Here is an 18,817-nt window from a genome sequence, read left to right as displayed (position 1 = left end):
CAAGGGTCAGGCTATATAGGGCAGTGCATTTGATGGATGAATAGTAATGACCGATAGACAGATTGCAGATGAAGTTCTCCATGGTTGAGAGGGAGTGTTAAAATTGGCAACCGGGAAAAAACTTCATGTGGGTCATCTTATTCATGGCTGATAATATTTTTATTAGATTCCTCTCGTCGAGAGGTGTAGGATTGATATAAAGATCATCCGATTCCGATAAGTATTCATGGAGATATGAATTTATTTTGATTATGGAATTATTATCAAGCCGACCTACAACTCATGTAGGCTCAGAAGCCCAACAGTCGCATCTATTCACCCACCAACGTTTTGTATAAATATAAGAGGACTTTTCCTCATTTGGACTCACTCATCTCATCACATCTCTCTCTCTCTCTACTACGCAGAAATGAGTCTCTTCTCTACTGCGCTGAAATGGGTCTCTCTCTCACACATGTGAAGCCGGAAGCTGTTGAATTTGAATCTATAACTGCAGAAGTAAAGATTGACTTGCATGGTCTAGAAGATCTCCTCATCTGAACTGCGCTGTAGGTTCATCTGAACCTCCTCTAAAAGCTGCAACTTTTGGTGGTGGAATGAAGTCAATTCGACGAACGGTTTGCAAGATATCGACTGCCCTAGTTTGAAGCCAGACACTGCTGAAACTGAAGCTGCAACTGCAGAAGTAAAGATTGACTTGCGTGGCCTAGAAGATCTCCTCATCTGAACTACGCTGTAGGTTCATCTGAACCTCCTCTGGAAGCCAAAACTTTTGGTGGTGGAATGAAGTCAATCCGACGGTCGGTTTGTGAGATATGGTCTGCCCTGGTTTGATAATGAAGCCGCTAATGCTGATGCTGCTGATCTAGGGTTTTCTACTGCTGATATGAATCAGATTTATTGTACTATTTCTCTCTGCTGAATTATTGAAGATAAAAGAAGATTTGATCAAAGGGTTTCCCCACACATTGTGGGGTTTGTCCCTGGCTAGCCGCCACATCTTGTGTCTCTTGTCTTGGCTTGTTTTCTGTCGATCGTTTAATGTTCTATCTGCACTTTACTTTATGTACATGTGATTGCTAATCGGTGGAATATAATAAGAAAAAGAAGTAAATTGTTATAAGCATAGAACATACCATAACTTAACACTTATCAATGATAGTTAAATCAAATTGTTGTAATAAAAGCAAGCATCTAATAATTCTAGCATTCACATCAGGCTTGTTCATCAAGTATTTGATAGCAGCATGGTCAGTATGCACAAAGGTTTGATAACCAGTGATGTAGTGTCTAAATTTTTTCAAGGAATGGACAACAACTAGGAGTTCCTTTTCAGTCACAGTGTAGTTTAATTTAGCCTTGGACAGATTTTTGCTAATGAAGTAAATGGCATAAGGAAAATTATCATCTATTTGGCCTAGATTTTCTCCTATAGATTTGTCAGAGGCATCAACATGGATGTGGAAAGGAAGAGCCCAATTTGGGCCTCAGAGTATGGGTGCAATAGTCAACTTGTCCTTCAAGACTTCTAGGGCCTCTTGGCAACTTTCTGACCAGCAAAATTCAGAGTCCTTAGCCAACATTCCAAACAATGGTGAGGTTACTTTGTTGAAGTCCTTGATAAATCTCCTATAGTATCCAGCTAAGCCCAAGAAACTCTTGACATCCCTCTGCTTTTGAGGAGTAGGGACCCTTTTTATGATAGAAATTTTATTTGGGTCCACTTGTAGTCCTTCCTAGGATATTGAGTGACCCAAAATAGTCCTTGCATTCATCAAGAATTCACACTTCTCAGGACTAAGTGATAGGTTCATTTCAATGCACTTATTTAATAATTTCCCCAAGTTAGAGAGAGCCTCCAGGAAATCACACCCATAGGGAGTGAAATCATCCATATAGATTTTTATAAAGTCATGGACTAGCTCAACAAATATGCTCAAAAATCCCCTTTGAAAAGTGCCAGGGAATTACATAATCCAAAAGGAAGGACCCTATAAGCAAAGGTACCCCAAGGACAAGTGAAGGTGGTTTTATCTTGGTCCTCTGGGCTGATCTGGATCTAATTGTAACCACTGAATCCATCCAGGAAAGAGAAGAACTTTCCTACAAGACCATCCAAGACTTGATCAATGAAACATAGAGGGAAATGACCTTTTTTAGTGGCTTTGTTTAGCTCTATGTAATCCAAACAAATCCTCCATTTTCCATTCTTCTTTGGGAACATAACTAGAGGGTATACCCACTCACTATCTCAGATGGGGTAAATGAACCTTTTATCCAACAAATTCTACAATTATTCTTTGACTATGTCTTTGAGGGCTAGGTTCATTCTCCTTTGAGGTTGGAGCATTGGTTTGCATCCTTCCTTAATGTAGATATGGTGATTACACACCAAAGGATGCACTCCCTTAATTTCCTTATAGCTCCAGGAAAAAGCATCCAAGTGCTCTCTCAACATGTTGCACAACTTCTCTTCCTGATGGGCTAAGAGAGAGGGGTTGATTTTCAATGTTTTAGATGGACCAAATTCTACCATTTTGATATGAGAAGGACTTGAGTCAACTAGGCACAAATCAATCCAAGGTTTATCTTCAGATTTATTCACTAGCTCATCAAGAGGCATGGTGCCGGGGGCTAGTTCTAGAGGATTTGATCAATTAGGTCATCTTCATCAAGTTTCCCCCCTCCTATAATAGTATCTAGGGTAAAAATTGGGTAGGATGTGGTATGGTACACTTCATCTTCCTCTTCCTCTTCCAACCATAAGGGTAAGTCATGCTCTAGGGATGGCTGAGCAGGAAGGTACAAGACCAATTGTTTGGACAAATGCCCATTATGAATGGTCATGTTCCCAACTCTATAACTTATGTAAGCATAAATAGTGGCTAGTCGTGGCCTTCCAATGATGAGAGGACAACCATTGAATTTTATCTTGGGCTGGAGAACTAAGAAGTCAACAAGGTACTCCCAGGAATCAATAGAGACCATCACATCCTCAACAACTCCCTCATGATCTACTGTGGATCTACCTGCAAGATGCAATACTATTGTGGTCTTCTTCAATGATCATTGGAGATTTAGTTTGAGAATGGTCTCCTTATTCATCACATTGATGGCTACCCCAAGATCAATCAAGGTGTGGGGGACAATGATGCCATCAATGTGCACATCTACCATAGGACTTATAGGGTCTAGATACTTTGGGTAAATCACTATCCCAAACATTAAGTGAGACAATTGTTTAATGACATTAATGGTAGGGGTGTCTTTGTTTCTCCTCCTAGGATGTTTGAAGCATTTCTCCTTGATTAACTTGTTGTAGATGGGACATCCTTGATAGCTTGGAGGAGTGGGACTTTAACACACAAGTTTTTCAATTCTCCCAGAAGTTTAGTCTCTTCTAGGGTGTGCTGACTAGGATGGATCAATATTTCAGGAAACTGAGGTTGATTGGCTTTAGGAACACTCTCTTTGTTTTCCTCCTCAAGCTCCTTAGGTGGAGATGGAGGTTGGTTATCTGGAAGCACTCTTCCAGACCTAAGGTTGATTTCTTGAATTTCCACAACATAGGCAGGGTAGGAGTCTCTCCACTATAGAACTGTCATGCATGTTTGTTGTTCGGGTTTAGATTTGGTTGAGCATGCATATGATGTTTCTTAGGTGGAGTAGGATGAAGGAGTTGTGATTGATATGGAGGTGGATGTAGTAAGACTAGAGATTGGTTGAATGGTGGCCTCCACCCCTGTGATGGGGTATTTCACTGGGGATGTGGGGGAGCATATGGTTGAAAAAATTGATTGGTAGGTTGGTTTTGATATTGAGGTGCATAAGGCCAAGGAGAAGGTGTGGATCATGAAGGATGAGCAAGAGAACACAAAGGGAAAATGGATGCATTCTGATTGGGATTGTAATATGAATAGGATGCTCCTTGGATGCCCTACTGGTATGGTCGAGGTCCTTGAGGCCTCCTTTGGTTGATATAACAAATTTGTTCAGCCCCATCTTCAATTCCTTAATATACAACTTCAAATCTAGGGAGAGAATGGAACTTATCTATGGAGTGGTTTTCCTCACGGTCCGAGTAGAACTTTATAATGTTCAATGGACATTCATTTTTGGGGTTCCTTCTAGTGCATCTAGGGAAAAAGAAAACTAAGGCTCTTTCTGCTTCCTCTTGCTTCCTCTTGATCTGTATGGTGTCTATTTGTAGAGCAAGGGTATGCAACATTTCATTTTTAAAGTCTTCCAACATGTTTCCAATTTCACTCTTGATAGATGTGTGGGAGGAAGAGGCACTGGGCAAAGATTGACTGGCCCTACCCTTCTTTGTGGCAACCCTAGAATTATTTTTGAAAACTGTCTTGATATCATCATAAGATAGCTGATAGATGTCCCTCCATATAGCATGTTAGAGTTTCTAGGATATCATCCCTGATCCCTATAAGAAGGACTAACTTGAGTGATTCAGGATCAAGGGTGCATCTGGCCCTTTTGTAGCTGAGTTTGAACCTTTCCTCATAATCCTCCAAGGATTCATCATGTCCCAAGGTCATTATGAAGATTTCCTCTTTGGTGTCCTTGGACCTACAGTAGTCCCTATACTTTTCAATGAAGGATTGTAGCATTTTAGCCCAGGCAGTGATGTTGTCCCTAGGTAAACCCATGAGTCAATACAAGGCGTCATCCTTAAGGGTGGATGGGAACAACTTCAACTTCTAGTCATTAGAGGTATAATCATAAGTTTTGCAGATGACAACAAACTCAAACAAAAAGGTATTAGGGTCTTCTGAGGTTAAGCCATGGAAGTGAGGAAGGGAAGAGGGGCTTATGTTTTTCATCCTAACATCTCCATTAGTCTCTCTAATGGGAAAATCACCCTCATTTATGTTTTTAGTCCTATTTCTATTTTCAGCCATGGTGTAAGTGTGTGGAATGGTTTCTTCTTCTTCCTCCCCAATAGGCTCTTCAAAGATCTCTATTTGTTCACCTAATGGGTCCTCTAATTCCCCTGCAGTCAGAGAGGGAAGCTGACAATCACCAAAGAAGAGGGAAAGTTAATTGTTTGATGGTGTGGTGGTATTTTCCAAGAATTTCCTTAAATTGTCGCTACTCCTATGAGGCATGAAATACATTTTTCCCTTTTATGTGTTTTTCAGAATGAATTGCAAAACATAAAGGAAAGAAGAATAACATCTACCCTTTGAATGAAAATTAAAAAGAAAATCATTAATTGCATCTACCTAGACACGTCCCCAGCAACGACGCCAAAAAGTGACGAGCCTCAGTATTGCAGTAAGGATGTTGTAACTCCTAGAGCTACCAACTTTAATTTATCAACTCGGGGTTTCATACAAACTTGGAGGTGACAGTGCTATATACACAATAGATGCACCATTCTACTCATGTTACTTCTCAACTGGGGCGCTAGACCACTAGGGTTCTAGACCAGTATTCTATTGAATAGAAGGAGTTTGACTACTGATAATGAATGTAAATCTAGTTCTAATGCAGGAAATTAAATGCTCGCCTATTTATGAAATGAAAGTTACTGAATGGTAAATGCTATGAAATGCCATAAATCATCTAGCTAGGAAATGACACAAATTACTTGCAGAAAATAACTATGCTAACCTTTGAATTTATCCTCTAGCTATTAGGACTGTTAGGAAATGGAAATTTGTTCTCTCATTCTAGGACTCATACATACCTGCACTAACTATCTCATTTTACATTTGTAGAAAATAATATTTTAGTTGATAAATTCATAAATGTAAATGCTATGATATTTTGTCTGATCTTGTAGAGGGAGAAGGCATGGGAGAGTTGATCTCAGGTGGCACTTATAGGCATGGAATCCAAGAAGAGGGCCTAACTTGATCTTGAGCTACCATCTTTGGTCAAAACATGGTCAAACAGGCTCCTACAGGAGATCCTGTAGCTGCTACAGGAAACTGCTACAAGATGTCCTAATCTGCTACAGGATGTCCTGGTTTGCTACAGGAAGTTAGCTAAAGGGTTTTGGAGGGCAATAATAGTGTTATGAGGTGCTAGAGAGTTGTATGACAGTGGTATAAGGTGTAGGGCAGGTGCACATCGCCCAAAGCTAAGCCCAACGTTTAAAGGAGGTTGGATTCGCCTAATGTGGCTGCTCACGGTGGCTGCAAAATAGAGGTTCATACTATGGGATGGTATGCCTTGGCAGAAGGTAGAGAGGACATAGGTGAAGCTGTTTGGATGAGTTCCTCCTTGCAGATCAACAATCCATGCAACAAAACATGTTTTTCTTTTCATTTATGCATCACTACATGTCAACATGGAAAAGATGATTTGAATTTGAGAAAGCTGATCTATCTATTGTTAAGGATTGGATCTATGAAATAGAATGCCTTTTAAGCTACAACAAACTTAAGGAAACAAGATAACAACTACAAGTGCTTCCAAGAAATCATAAACAATTATCTAGCTAAGAATGAACCCTAAGCTATGCAATGACCAAAAGACAAACTCTATTTTTGGGGCTGTGAGAGTGGGGCCCTCTAATCATGATCCCATGAGGGAGATGAGATAGAGGCCACTGTCACAAGATTTTCTAAAGTACTTTCCTTCACTACTGCACCACTAGTCTACCTCTTCAAACTAATGGAAACTAGGTTAAGCAATAATTCAAATACTTGTTAAGCTAAAAAAAACATAAATAAACTTTAGAAACTAACTATTATTTTAATCTAAGAATATAGATACAAAAAGAGGAACTTCTGCTACTAGGGTTAGGCCCTAACCCAATATCTTCAACCCTCTGAGTCAACTCAGTGCTAGATCAAGGTAGAATTTCTCATTATCATCAAAATGTCAAATACAACATAACAATAATAGTCACAATGTTTGATCTAAAAATGGCCTCTTGGATACAAAAAAAAAATTGAATCCTAATGAGTCCCTCGACCCTCTTATTTATACAAAACTGGAGCTCCCAACATATCCCTACAAAATAGGGAGACTTGGCTCCCTAACTCGAGAATGACTCTTTCTTAACTGTCACTAGCTTGGCTGCCAATGGACTTGGCTTGCTTGGCTGCTAGTAACTCTGAGTTGATGAGATATGGTGGAGGAATCTTCGAATGATTTGAGGAGTTAAGGAGGGAGACCAATCTCCTAAAATCTTTCTTTCTTGCCCACTTCGAGTTCTTGCACTTAAGTCAACCCAAAAATGCTCCAATTCCTACATTTAATACATATTAGGCCACATGACATAGTAACTCACCTTCACCCTTCTCACTAAGCAAAATATAACAAAATATGTAAATAAATGTGAGAAAAGTCAATTTTAATAAGCTGGAGAGTGGCATTGTGACCCATATAGTTTACCTATTGATGAGCCTCTTCACCGTACCACATGGAGAAATACAATGGGACACACTCCTTATGAAATTGTTTACGGAAAGCAAGTCTTGCTTCCTATTGAGTTCCAAATAAAGACTTTTAAAGCAACAACCAAATTGGGTCTTGATCTATCAGAAGCCCAAAGACAAAGATTGGAGCAATTGAATGAACTTGATGAGATAAGACAAGATGCTATTCAAAGAACCAATATAGTCCAACAACAAAGATCCAGGTGGCATGATAAGTTTATCAAAGAAAGGAAATTTCAGCCTGGTGATTGGGCATTTCTTTTTTATTCAAAATTTAAAGATTTTCAAGGAAAATTTCAAACTCATTGGCTTGGTCCTTATGAGATTGAAACTGTCTTTGGTAATGGAGTAGTCAGAATCAAAACCATTGATGAAGAGAAAGTGACCTTCCTTGTAAATGGTCATAGATTACGAATATATCATAAACCATTAACAAGGGAGGAATTTATAAGAAATTTGTAAGATAATCTTGATTTTAATTTGGTCAAGGAAGATTCCTCTTCCTCTCCAACTTATTCTTCTACTTCTTTTTCAAAGTAAAAAAACATATATATAAAAAAATAAAATAAAATAAAATAAAATTGTATAAACATGAAAACCAACATTGTTGGCATGTTTATACAGAAAATCTAGGTTGAAAACCAAGAGTTCTTGGCAGCCTAGATTTTATTTTCCCTATTCTAGTCCCATTTTCTTTTTATTCCTCTTTTCTCTTTGAAAATAAAGCAATTACAGAATTGTCAACAATTTGCAGCTCTAACAGAATTCTGCAGCTGAATTGGTAGATTGCAACTAGGGTAGATGAAGATAATGACAAAAGTAGACCCAATGAAGATTGCAAATGAAGAAACCTGACAACCTACAAAAGACAAATCAAAATTAGTGAGACAAAGGATCAAATGTGTGTAAATATTAAGTTATATAATAAAGGTAGAAAATTTGAATTATGAAATATATGATAAGTAATCATTGCTATTGCCATACTGAATAATGATTACCCTTAATTACTCTCACACGATTTCAGTTTTAACGAAAATATCAATGTCTTGTCAACCAAGTCGGGCTTTCACCATGATATAATTCAAAGATCACCCTCTCCTCTCCATTCATCATTCGTCTTCATGCTTAAACACTTCCATTTCACTCAGCCTTATTTTATTGCCAAGACCACCCTCACCTAAACTTTGTTTTCTAATTCATTCCATACTCAAATTTCTCTTACTCCTTAATCTTGTCAAAAGAACGATTATAGGCTAGGCTTCAATTATAGGCTAGACTTCTCTACCACGGGAGTCATTGTAAGGTCAGATCTGAATGGTATTAGGTTTCTTGAGGGATACCCACAGGTCAAACAATTGTTGTAGAAGGCAAGATGGGTAGAATTTTAGGAGAAATTTGATGGTCATGGGAAGGAGGTAACAAAATATTTCGTTAGGGCATATGACGAAACTAAAGAAGAAATTGGGAACATGAAGATGGTGTTAACAGAGTCTTTCATAGTAGGAGCCACATGATTTCCAAGAATGGGAGAGAACTAGTTTAAGAACAGAAGAATTGAAAAAAAAAATAATGGAGATTTTTTCTCAAGAATCCATGTATGGACATTTTTGTGTTTAAAAGGGGAATACCAGTCACAAATTTGAAGAGTAAATGGAGGAATTTGTTGCTAATCATTCGAAAGTGTATAACTTGTGAAGGAAGATTTAGTAACATGTTCTTTTATCATTCATGTTTAATGACGAATTTTCTAGATGGAAATGAAATTAACCTATCATATTTCGTACTTCTTAGTCAACAATCATTTCAAGGAAGCAAAAATATAAGAGCCTAGTGGTAAGACAAATAAAATTGGAAGGAAGTTTCCTATAGAACATGTCTCTCCTCCACAATAAGAGAAAAATTCAGAGGATGAGACTCCTCTTGTAGATATGTTAGTAAATCTTAAAAAAGAAAAAGCTTAAAAGGAAGATAACTAGCACTAAAGAAGAAAGTTCATCTAAAAAGAGATCAGAGCAAGAGAAAATAAAGCAAGGAAAATTAAAGAAGTTGTATCTTACTACTAAATCACCATCTAAACCATCATCTACCATAAGAAGAAGTGAAAGGCTCAATAAAAAGTGCATGAACAACCTCGATAGTCCCCAGAATTTGTTGATTTAGAGAAAGAAGAAATGGAACCTAGAGTTTCATCATCACCAATTCCATCACCAACAGTTCCATCATCACCTATTCCATCACCAGTTTCCAATCTAGTTAGAAGAACTCCAAAGATTGATCCTATGCAACAGGAAATTTATGACTATATAGAATCTTTGGAAAGAAGAGCTACAGGTAAAAATATTGCATCATCCTCAAACCAAGGAGAAAATGAGGCAATCCATTCTAATATTTCAGGAGAAATTCAAGTTGAAAACAACCTCAAGAAAGAAATTTATGAATTGGAACACTTAATAGACATTTGAAGCAGGAGAATGAAATAGTAAAGGCACAAAATGAAATTCATAGAACTCAGAATGACAACATCTTGCTACATCTTGGTTTGAGGTATAAAAAAAACAAGTAATTAAAAGCTCAAAACAAATTTCTTAAGAGGAAGATTATAGTCCTACAACACAAAATTTTGATGAAGAAACTGAGGATGGCAGTTATTGCTAAGAAATCAAGGAGTAACTTGGATGCCCTTGCTCAGGTATCTGAGGAGGCTCAATAATAGGAAGGACTCACAAATTTTGAAATTTTGCATGAGGACATGCAATGTCTTCCATGTGGGGGAATGTTGAATTCCAGAATTGCTTCTTTTTGACAACTCTTTTTCACTCCATTCCTCCCCTTTTGACCTTCATAACTACAATTTAGGTATTAGTTTACAAATTTGATAGCATATCAGGTACATAATCATATTCTATTTCATAAATATCATTTATTTTTATTATTTAACTTAATATCTACCTTAGCTATTGAATTACATCGATTCTGCAACTAAGTCCAAGGTTCGATAGGTTGTAGAGCTTCAGTAGAGAAATAGGTCATATGGGTCATTGGAAATTAGATGGGACACCGATGTGTTCCTATTTGCAGAAGTTGGATCAATAAAGAAGGCACTCTAACATCTCGACCAAAGGATAAGTCAACCACCGTAGAAGGTGAATCAAGCAAGCGAGATGCAAATTTTTCATCTCATGATTTGCTTTGTTGATAGCAAATCATGAGCATATCACTATCTTATTTTTACAGTTAATTATAGCTAATGTTGATTAACATAGGTGTAATTCTCTCAAACATTTATTGCGTAAGGCTTTTATAAATATGCCTCTCAGCATAGCTAGGACATATTTGAATTTTATTTGCAAAAGCTCTGTTTTTCTATACAAACTCTGTTTCATTCCATTTTCTTGTTGTGCAATATCAATGTGTGGTTGATCATCTCGTGAAATATTTATAGTGCTACCTGCTTCTCGTAGCAGGGCCCCCTCGAGATAGTAAGGTTTTCCTTTTGTTACATTTAGAAATTCGTTTTATGTTTCCTGTATATTTCTATTAGTTCATTTAATGATTTAAGTTTTGATTGCTAGATAGAAGTTTAAGATTGTTTTGCAACATGTTTATATAATAATTTTATTGTTAAAGAGAAGCGATATTTCTAGTGCACATGGAAAAAGTATGCGTTAACATAGATTAGAATCATAGCTTTACAATTGTAGTGATATAGATAGGATTTTCATTTGCAGAGCTAATCTTTCTTTTTGTTAAAGCAAATTCATTTATAGTGTGATCTTATTGTAGGCGTAATTTTGTTTATAAGAAAGAGTGATTCCATTTTAATGCAAGTATGATTTTACTTATAAGCAATTGTGATTTTCATTAAAGTAAGTGTGATTTTATTTTTTAAGAAAGAGTGATTTCATTTTAAAGAAAGTGTGTGATTGATCTTATTTCAAGAAAAGTGTGAGTGTGATTTTATTTTAAGTCAGAGAAATAGAATTGGTTCCATTTTTATGAGCAATTTATTTACTTACATAGATGTAGAGAAACATGTGCATTTCGATATCTAAAATTAACTCAGGAATTGCATGAGTGACAAAGACTCTTAGCACATACAATGGACATACATTTCATCGGTTTACTAGCCCTAGTTGATCATTCATGTAAGTAATTTAACATCAATTAAATTACCAAACACTATATCATACTATCATAAGAGAACAATAGACATCACTGTCACTTTCATACTTCACTATCATTGTCCTATAGGTTCTTCCATCACTATCATATCATCAAATTCATAAAGACAAGCCATACATCACTCTCATAATACTACCATCCGTAGCTGCCATCACTATTATGAACATGCTGTCATACACCAAAAGTTACTGCCATGTAAATGTCACTATCATTCATCAAGGTAACTGTCATATACATCAAAATCACTATCATACAAGGTTACTTCCATTCACTAGCACACAAGGTTACTATCATATTGTAGGTCACTTCCATATAGATCATTGTCTCATTGTCATATAGATCACTGCCTTATCGTCATATAGATCATTCTCTTACTATCATATAGATCATTGAATTATTCCCATATAGATCATTGTCCATACATCATTGTAATAGGTACCAAACATTGCTATGAAATCCCTTCCCAAGCAACATAAGAATCATTTTTGAAATGTTATTGTCATTGTCATATATCATTAAGTCACTCTCATAGAACAAGGTTATTGTAATGTCAAGGCTACTTTCTCATATACAACCATTCTCTCATCACAAGTATCATTTCCAACATAAATTATAACCAAATGTATTTTTTTCAAAAGGTATTTTCATAATCATTTCCAAATATCATTGTTATTGCCAAAACATCAAAGCTATATAATATTTTCAAGAGGTATGAACCATAAAAAATGAGTGTGAGCCACAAAGAAACTAATGCAAGTGACAATGAGCCACAAAGAGTTAGTGCAATCCATAAATATAAAATGAAAGCTATATAGAGTTAGTGTGATCCACAAATATATAATGTGATCTACAAAGACGAGCCACAAATATTGAGTCATAGAAACATATGTGATGCATATTTAGATAGAATGTGAGCCATAAAAACATATGCCATTTGTAGATGAATTATGTGATCCATAGAAACATATGTGATGCAAATTTAGATAGAATGTGAGCTGTTGTGGTATGTATGTGAACCATAGAAACATATGCGATGCACGGTTAGATAGAGTGTGAGTCACTGTCATATGTATGTGAACCATATAAACATATGCGATGAATAGTTAGATATAATGCAAGCCACTGTGATATGTATGAAAACCATAGAAACATATGTGATTCATAGATATGAAGTGTGATCCATAAATAAATAATGTGAGCCACTCATAAATTCATCGTCCAAATGCCTTAGGAACTATGAGTCCATTATTATTGAATTATTAAAATCAAGATGAGAGTATTGTATTGAACAATTGACAAGTCTCTTATTTATATAAGTTGTGGTGCAACGAATACGCCTTTTTAGAGCATTCCTTAATCAAGTCGACTTGATATTTTCATTATTTGGCCCATAATATATTAATAAGAATTATTTTAAATATATTTAGCAAATTTCTTTGATGATGTCTTGCCCAAATAAATTTGTGCCACATTAAATAATAAGAGTTCCCCAAATAAATTAATAGCAATATTTTCCTTTGTCCATTTTGAATTCTTGTTTTGGGGTGGGATGGGATTCTTTTAGGGTAGTGGGTTCCTATGGGAAATTCATCCCATATTTGCCCCAAATGTCAACACTTTGAGCCACCTTGTGAACTATCTAGGCCTCCTGAACATTATACAGTTTCGAGCCATCACTTTTATATTATGGAAAATCCCTCCCTAGGTGATTATCCCCTCAAGTCCAACATTTATACTTAGTGTGTCCCAAGGTCACACACAACTGTTTTACATTCTTGGGAGCTTCCAAATTCACAATCACAACGATCTTCGCAGGGTCCACCATCAATCCCCGCTTACATACTACATGGCTGAGAAAAATTCCAAAGGGCACATAGAATATGCACTTCTTCAAATTCAGTGCGATATGATACCTTCGACATGTATCCAGCATAAGGCATAGACTTGAAACATGGCGCTTTACCAACCCAAACATAGTCCAATCATCGAAATAAACCTCCAAAAAATTATGGATAAACTCTTTGAATGCTGCGATGACAACCCGGGAGAAGATTGCAGGCACATTCTTTAATCCAAATGGAATTATTGTATAGTGAAAGAAACCCCACTCCGTCATGAAGGTTTTCTTGCTTTGATCTTCTAGTGCGATCTTTATTTGATGGTATCTCGAAAAGCCATCAATAAATAAATAAAACTCTTGTCCTCCAACATTCTATAATACTTCATCTGTAAATGGTGTTGGAAACGAATCATGCACACATGCACCATTCAGATTCCTTAGATCTACACATATCTTGATTTCGCCTTTGTGTTTCTTCTCCTGGACAACCATTAGGCTCACTCAATTAGATTCTTCTACTGGTTCAATAATACCAGCATCCAACATCTTATTAAGCTCTTGCTGCACCTTTTATTTATACTTTGGATTTATCCAATAGTGTCTCTTCTTGACGTGATTCGCATCCCGTTTCAATGTAATCTTCATAACACCTAAATCTCCTATAATCCCCTTCAAATCTGAAAACTTTGTTGGGAATAGATCTTGGTACTCGTGAAATAGGTCAACCATCTTATCAACTATATCTTCGTCCCAATAGTCTCTCATCTTTGCGAAATTAGGTTCTTCTTCAGATCCAATGTTTACTTGTCTAGTTTTTAGAGGTTCTGATATATCTGTGTTCTCACTTTTTGGTCCTTTGACTTCATGATGTCCTTCTGTCTCTTGAATGTTAATATTTCGTGGGTCTTCTTCTTCCTCTTCAATAGTCACATTGTAACATTCTAGCGCATGGCGCAACTGTGTACTCCAATCCAGCTAAGCCCATTCTACCAGTTCCTTAGGCGTTCTAAATATAACAACTTTTATGTCCCACTCCTCAAAGATGAAAGTCAATAAGAAACTCTCTCTTAAGATGTCCCACTCTACTGTCCCATGGCAAAGCTTCGTTTCGAAATACCATTTCATTGAAATTGCGTCTAATGTATGACAGAAAATGTGCACCCATTTTGGTTGTGGTTCTATCCCACAGGCCTTAGTCCATCGTGCCAAATGATCACGTGGATCATCATTCCCATTATACTTTTTTGTCATCCAGGTATTAGCATACCCAAACCTTAATCTCATCATTCTTTTGTATTCCTTACATCTAGCGAAGCTCTCCTTGTGCGTACCCCACCAACGGGCAAGCATAACGCGCAATGCCAACTCTAGTGCTTGGAAGTGATGTTCTTCTAGTACTTCCCTTTCAAATTCATATAAAAATAGATTCACATCAGTCAAACCATCATAATGTGGAAGCTTCCTTACCTTAGTTGAGACACACCACAGTGATTTAGTCATCCTATTGCAATGCAGTGTAGATACTTCATGCAACCGATTATGCTAGTGTTCAAGCTCTTCATCCGAGTCTGAGGTGCAAGAGTTATCCCTATCCCACGTAATTCATCCATCAGCCGCGAGATTGATCCAATCTTCATTTTGAGTTTTGATATTGTATACCTGATCGAGATCATCATCTTCTTCCACAAAGTCACGAACAGGTTCAGTATAACGCGCTCCTTCAGCAAGATCTAGTGGTACTACAACCCTGAGTGACTTCCTTTCAAACATCATTTTCCTCTTCTTCAAGTTGATGACTGCGTCCACATCAAAATCCCATTCAATTCCTAGTAGTGCGGGGTATGGTTTATTATCTTCCACTATTTAAATGACCTCAAAGTCAGCCAACGTGTTGGTGCCCTCAATATCTATCGTTACACCATATAGGTGCCCTATCGGAATATTCTTATGTTGATTTTCCATGCGCAGCTAAATAGGAGACCACTACAACACAGGTCTCCCCATCCTTTCCCACGTCTACTTAGGTAGTATGTTTGCATCAGATCCCAGATCTAGGATTACCTGGTCCATTTCATATTCTCCTATTTGCGCAGTTAGCCTCATCTCGCACCTCGTTCGGTTCTTATGCTTACCAATTTTTCTCACATTGCACTGTTCAACAGGGGTCTTTTCTTTATTTGTGCACTTATTGTTGGTTTAGTGGGTCATGACCTAGGTTTAGAGTTAAGTTTACCAAACAAATCCCTACACTACTGGCCCTTTCGGCATCAACCTGCGGAGCGTGGACTGAAGTCTCACCCGAAGCAATATGGGGGGATTCTAGAACCAAGTTTCCACACCCAGAGATGAATGTGATGTCGTCATATGCCCTACACCTACCTTCACGCATATTGATAAGCCTTTAAGGCTTATCGATATAACTTGCTTTAAATAACTTCTAGACCTTCGTGAAGTTTGACGACTATCTTTTTCAGAACCTAAGCAGGTGAATCAACCACTTACGTGCCTCTGTGATTACTCCTAATTCTGTATTTAACTAGATCAGATTAAGTGTTTGATAACTTTAACATGCAACAAGATATTCTTCACATAATTAGATACTATTACTTGTGTTCATATAAAAATATAAATCATGTAAAGTCATGAACTAATACAGTTTTAATTCATAAACCCATCATTCATCATAACCTAATAAAGCATTGATTCATAATAGAAGGAAATAGATAAACACAAGAATTTATAGAATAATATCTTTATTAATACTTCAGTTCTTGTTACAAACTCAAGAGTTCCCTGCACACTCAACTGCAAGGGTCCACACACTCAACTGCGGACTCTACTCTAGGCCTCTACACACACAGCTATAGAGCCTCTCTTCTACCCTAAGAATTCTTCACTCTTTCTTCTACTAACCCATTACATTCATCTTCATCCTTCGTTTTCTTTGCCTTATACTCTCTAAGACTCTCCAACTTATACAATCCCATGGTCCGGGGACCATGGGTAGGTCTATACAAGCCGGCACAACTTACATAAAAGAAGGGTAAAACCCTTTATGACCCTTTACTATCTACACGCTCTGTGACCACATCTTGCAGAGGCTTTACATTCTTTACAACAAAACTCGGGATTTTTTCCCCAAAACTTGGGTTTTTTCCCCAAACTTGACCCTAGGGGACCCTGTCCCAATAGGCCCCCAACACAAATATCATAACCCACCCCCGAGTCACTCTTCTGGTGCGAAGATCTTAGTGTGGAGATCACCCAACTCTACTTGTGCTACGACTACCTCAGTCGCACTCTATGTGGCTACCAGTTTGATCCGTTCCACTAGCTACTCTTTTACTGGTCCTTCACTATCTTCCTTGGTCTTCTGTTGCATTCTCTGTAGGCTTGCCAAATTCTCCTCAATGTTGGCGGAGATAACGTAGACCTCATCCAACCAAGTCCCTAGTCTGGCCTTAAGGACTGCCTCTTTCCTCTACACTACTTCCACCTATTCATGCAGCTGTTTTGCCTAATGCAGCTTGGCCAATCGCTATGCTATAGCAATGGTGTGCGTCATTGCTCTCGCTTCATCATACTGTTGCTGCAATTCACGGGCTTCTGTGTTTAACCTTTGTAGGTTAGGATCTTCTTGCACCACCGTGACTACCTACATGGACTGCTCAAAGAGTGTGGTGCAATCCACCACCACAACACCCACTGCTATGACGCCATCCTTTACAGATGCTTCACGTTGTTCTCTAATCTCTGGTGGAGTTGAAGGTTATGACTTCAATTCTAGCTCTGTAATTTTTAGGTTCAGTTCAAACTAAACCTTAGCCACTTCCGTCTTTGCATCTCACACACCCACAGCCAACTTCTCGATCTTCGCCTCAAACGACGCTTCCTCCAGGATATGCAGTTCAGGGACTATTCTCCATGCCTCGGCCACCATGGCTGCAGTGTGTTCATTTTTTCCTAAACTTTCTTCCATGCTTCCAGCACCGTTGTTTTCCCCACGAACATTTGTTCATTTTTGACCTTGTACTCGCTGATCATGCTCAGCGTGCGCTTCTCTTGGGCCTTAATCTCTACTATCTCACTTTCTTGCAGTGTGTTAAGGAACTCACTGGGGAGCGCGGCCAGGTTGAGGCAAATATTCTTCAAGGAGATGACAATAACCTTGTCAGCAGTCGCCTCTATGCTCAAGGTTCCATCAGGCAACACAACTGCCTGAAGATCCATTGACCGGACCATCTCTACTGCTTGAGTGGTCCCCGGTGCCAAACTGGTTGATGCAGCACTGCTCTGTCCTGCATCTGCCTGGATTCTGGATGTTTAGATCTACATCCCATGCAAATCCTTTTGTGTGGTACTCAGTGTCTGCTTCTGCTATTGATCAAATTGTTGCAACAGTTCTGCTGTTGTATCCTACACCTGGTCGCCTATTTCGTCCAAGTCACCATCTGTTAGGTAATCTAATCTAGCAACAACTTGGTGGCTTTCGACTTCTTTCATTTTCCTTCCTTTTCCTACTCCCTGTACTACTTCACTCGGAAGGGAGTTCTCCCCTGCTATTCTTCGAGGCCCTGCTCTTACCAATCTTCTTCCTCCATTTGGGGTGAAGGATATTTTTGACTTCTTTTGGAGCCTCGCTTTTCCTTCTCTTCCTATTCCTTTGCGGCGTGCTCCACTTCTACCCGGGCATTCTCTTCAGCCTCTTTCTTCCTCTTCTCAGCCAACTACTAAACCTTATGTCTGGCCGCTTCCTTCTTCTTTTTCTTCGCGGACTTTCTAGTCCCGACGGCCACATCAGATGCGAATGCCTCTCTGTTGGCCAGCACTTGATGACCTCTGCATTAGCGTAATCCATAGCTAGGTAGGGTAAGTCGAACCAATTATGCTCACAATCTTTTCGTGCCTGGATGTAGACATGGCGGAAGTCTGCTTTGAACTCCATGTATCTTGAAAGTTGCTCGAACATAGTTGGTGACAACCGCGGCTTTTGGTTGATGGCCATGCAAATGTTGGCCTTCATCAGTACCCAAAATATTTTACTCTTTGTGTCCCATGCAACATCTTTTGTTGTCCAGAGAGATGCAAACTTTGCCACTTCTGGTAAATCCTTCTCAACAGGAGGAAACTGGCTATCCTCTGGCAACTCCCATGCAACGATCACAATTTAGAGAAATAGCCATGAATAGTGAAATGTCTTACTATCATCATGTGCCTCTTTGCAGTTTGCGAGGAACTCGCTACACAAGTAGCATGCCCAATTTAACTTTACGCCCTTTGCGCACTGAGCCACTAAAAAAACCACTAGTGTCGGCACGTCATCCGCGTGAAACTTTCTCATCGCCTTGCCAGCCAAATTTTGCATGGAAACCTTCACCGCGAGGTC

The sequence above is a fragment of the Pinus tabuliformis genome, chromosome 9 (assembly GCF_031772625.1).
Source record: "Pinus tabuliformis cultivar Carrire ecotype Pingquan chromosome 9, CPIR1, whole genome shotgun sequence".
NCBI classification, from domain to species: domain Eukaryota; kingdom Viridiplantae; phylum Streptophyta; class Pinopsida; order Pinales; family Pinaceae; genus Pinus; species Pinus tabuliformis.
The sequence above is the reverse complement of the archived record's forward strand: the minus strand, read 5'-3'. Positions refer to the sequence as shown.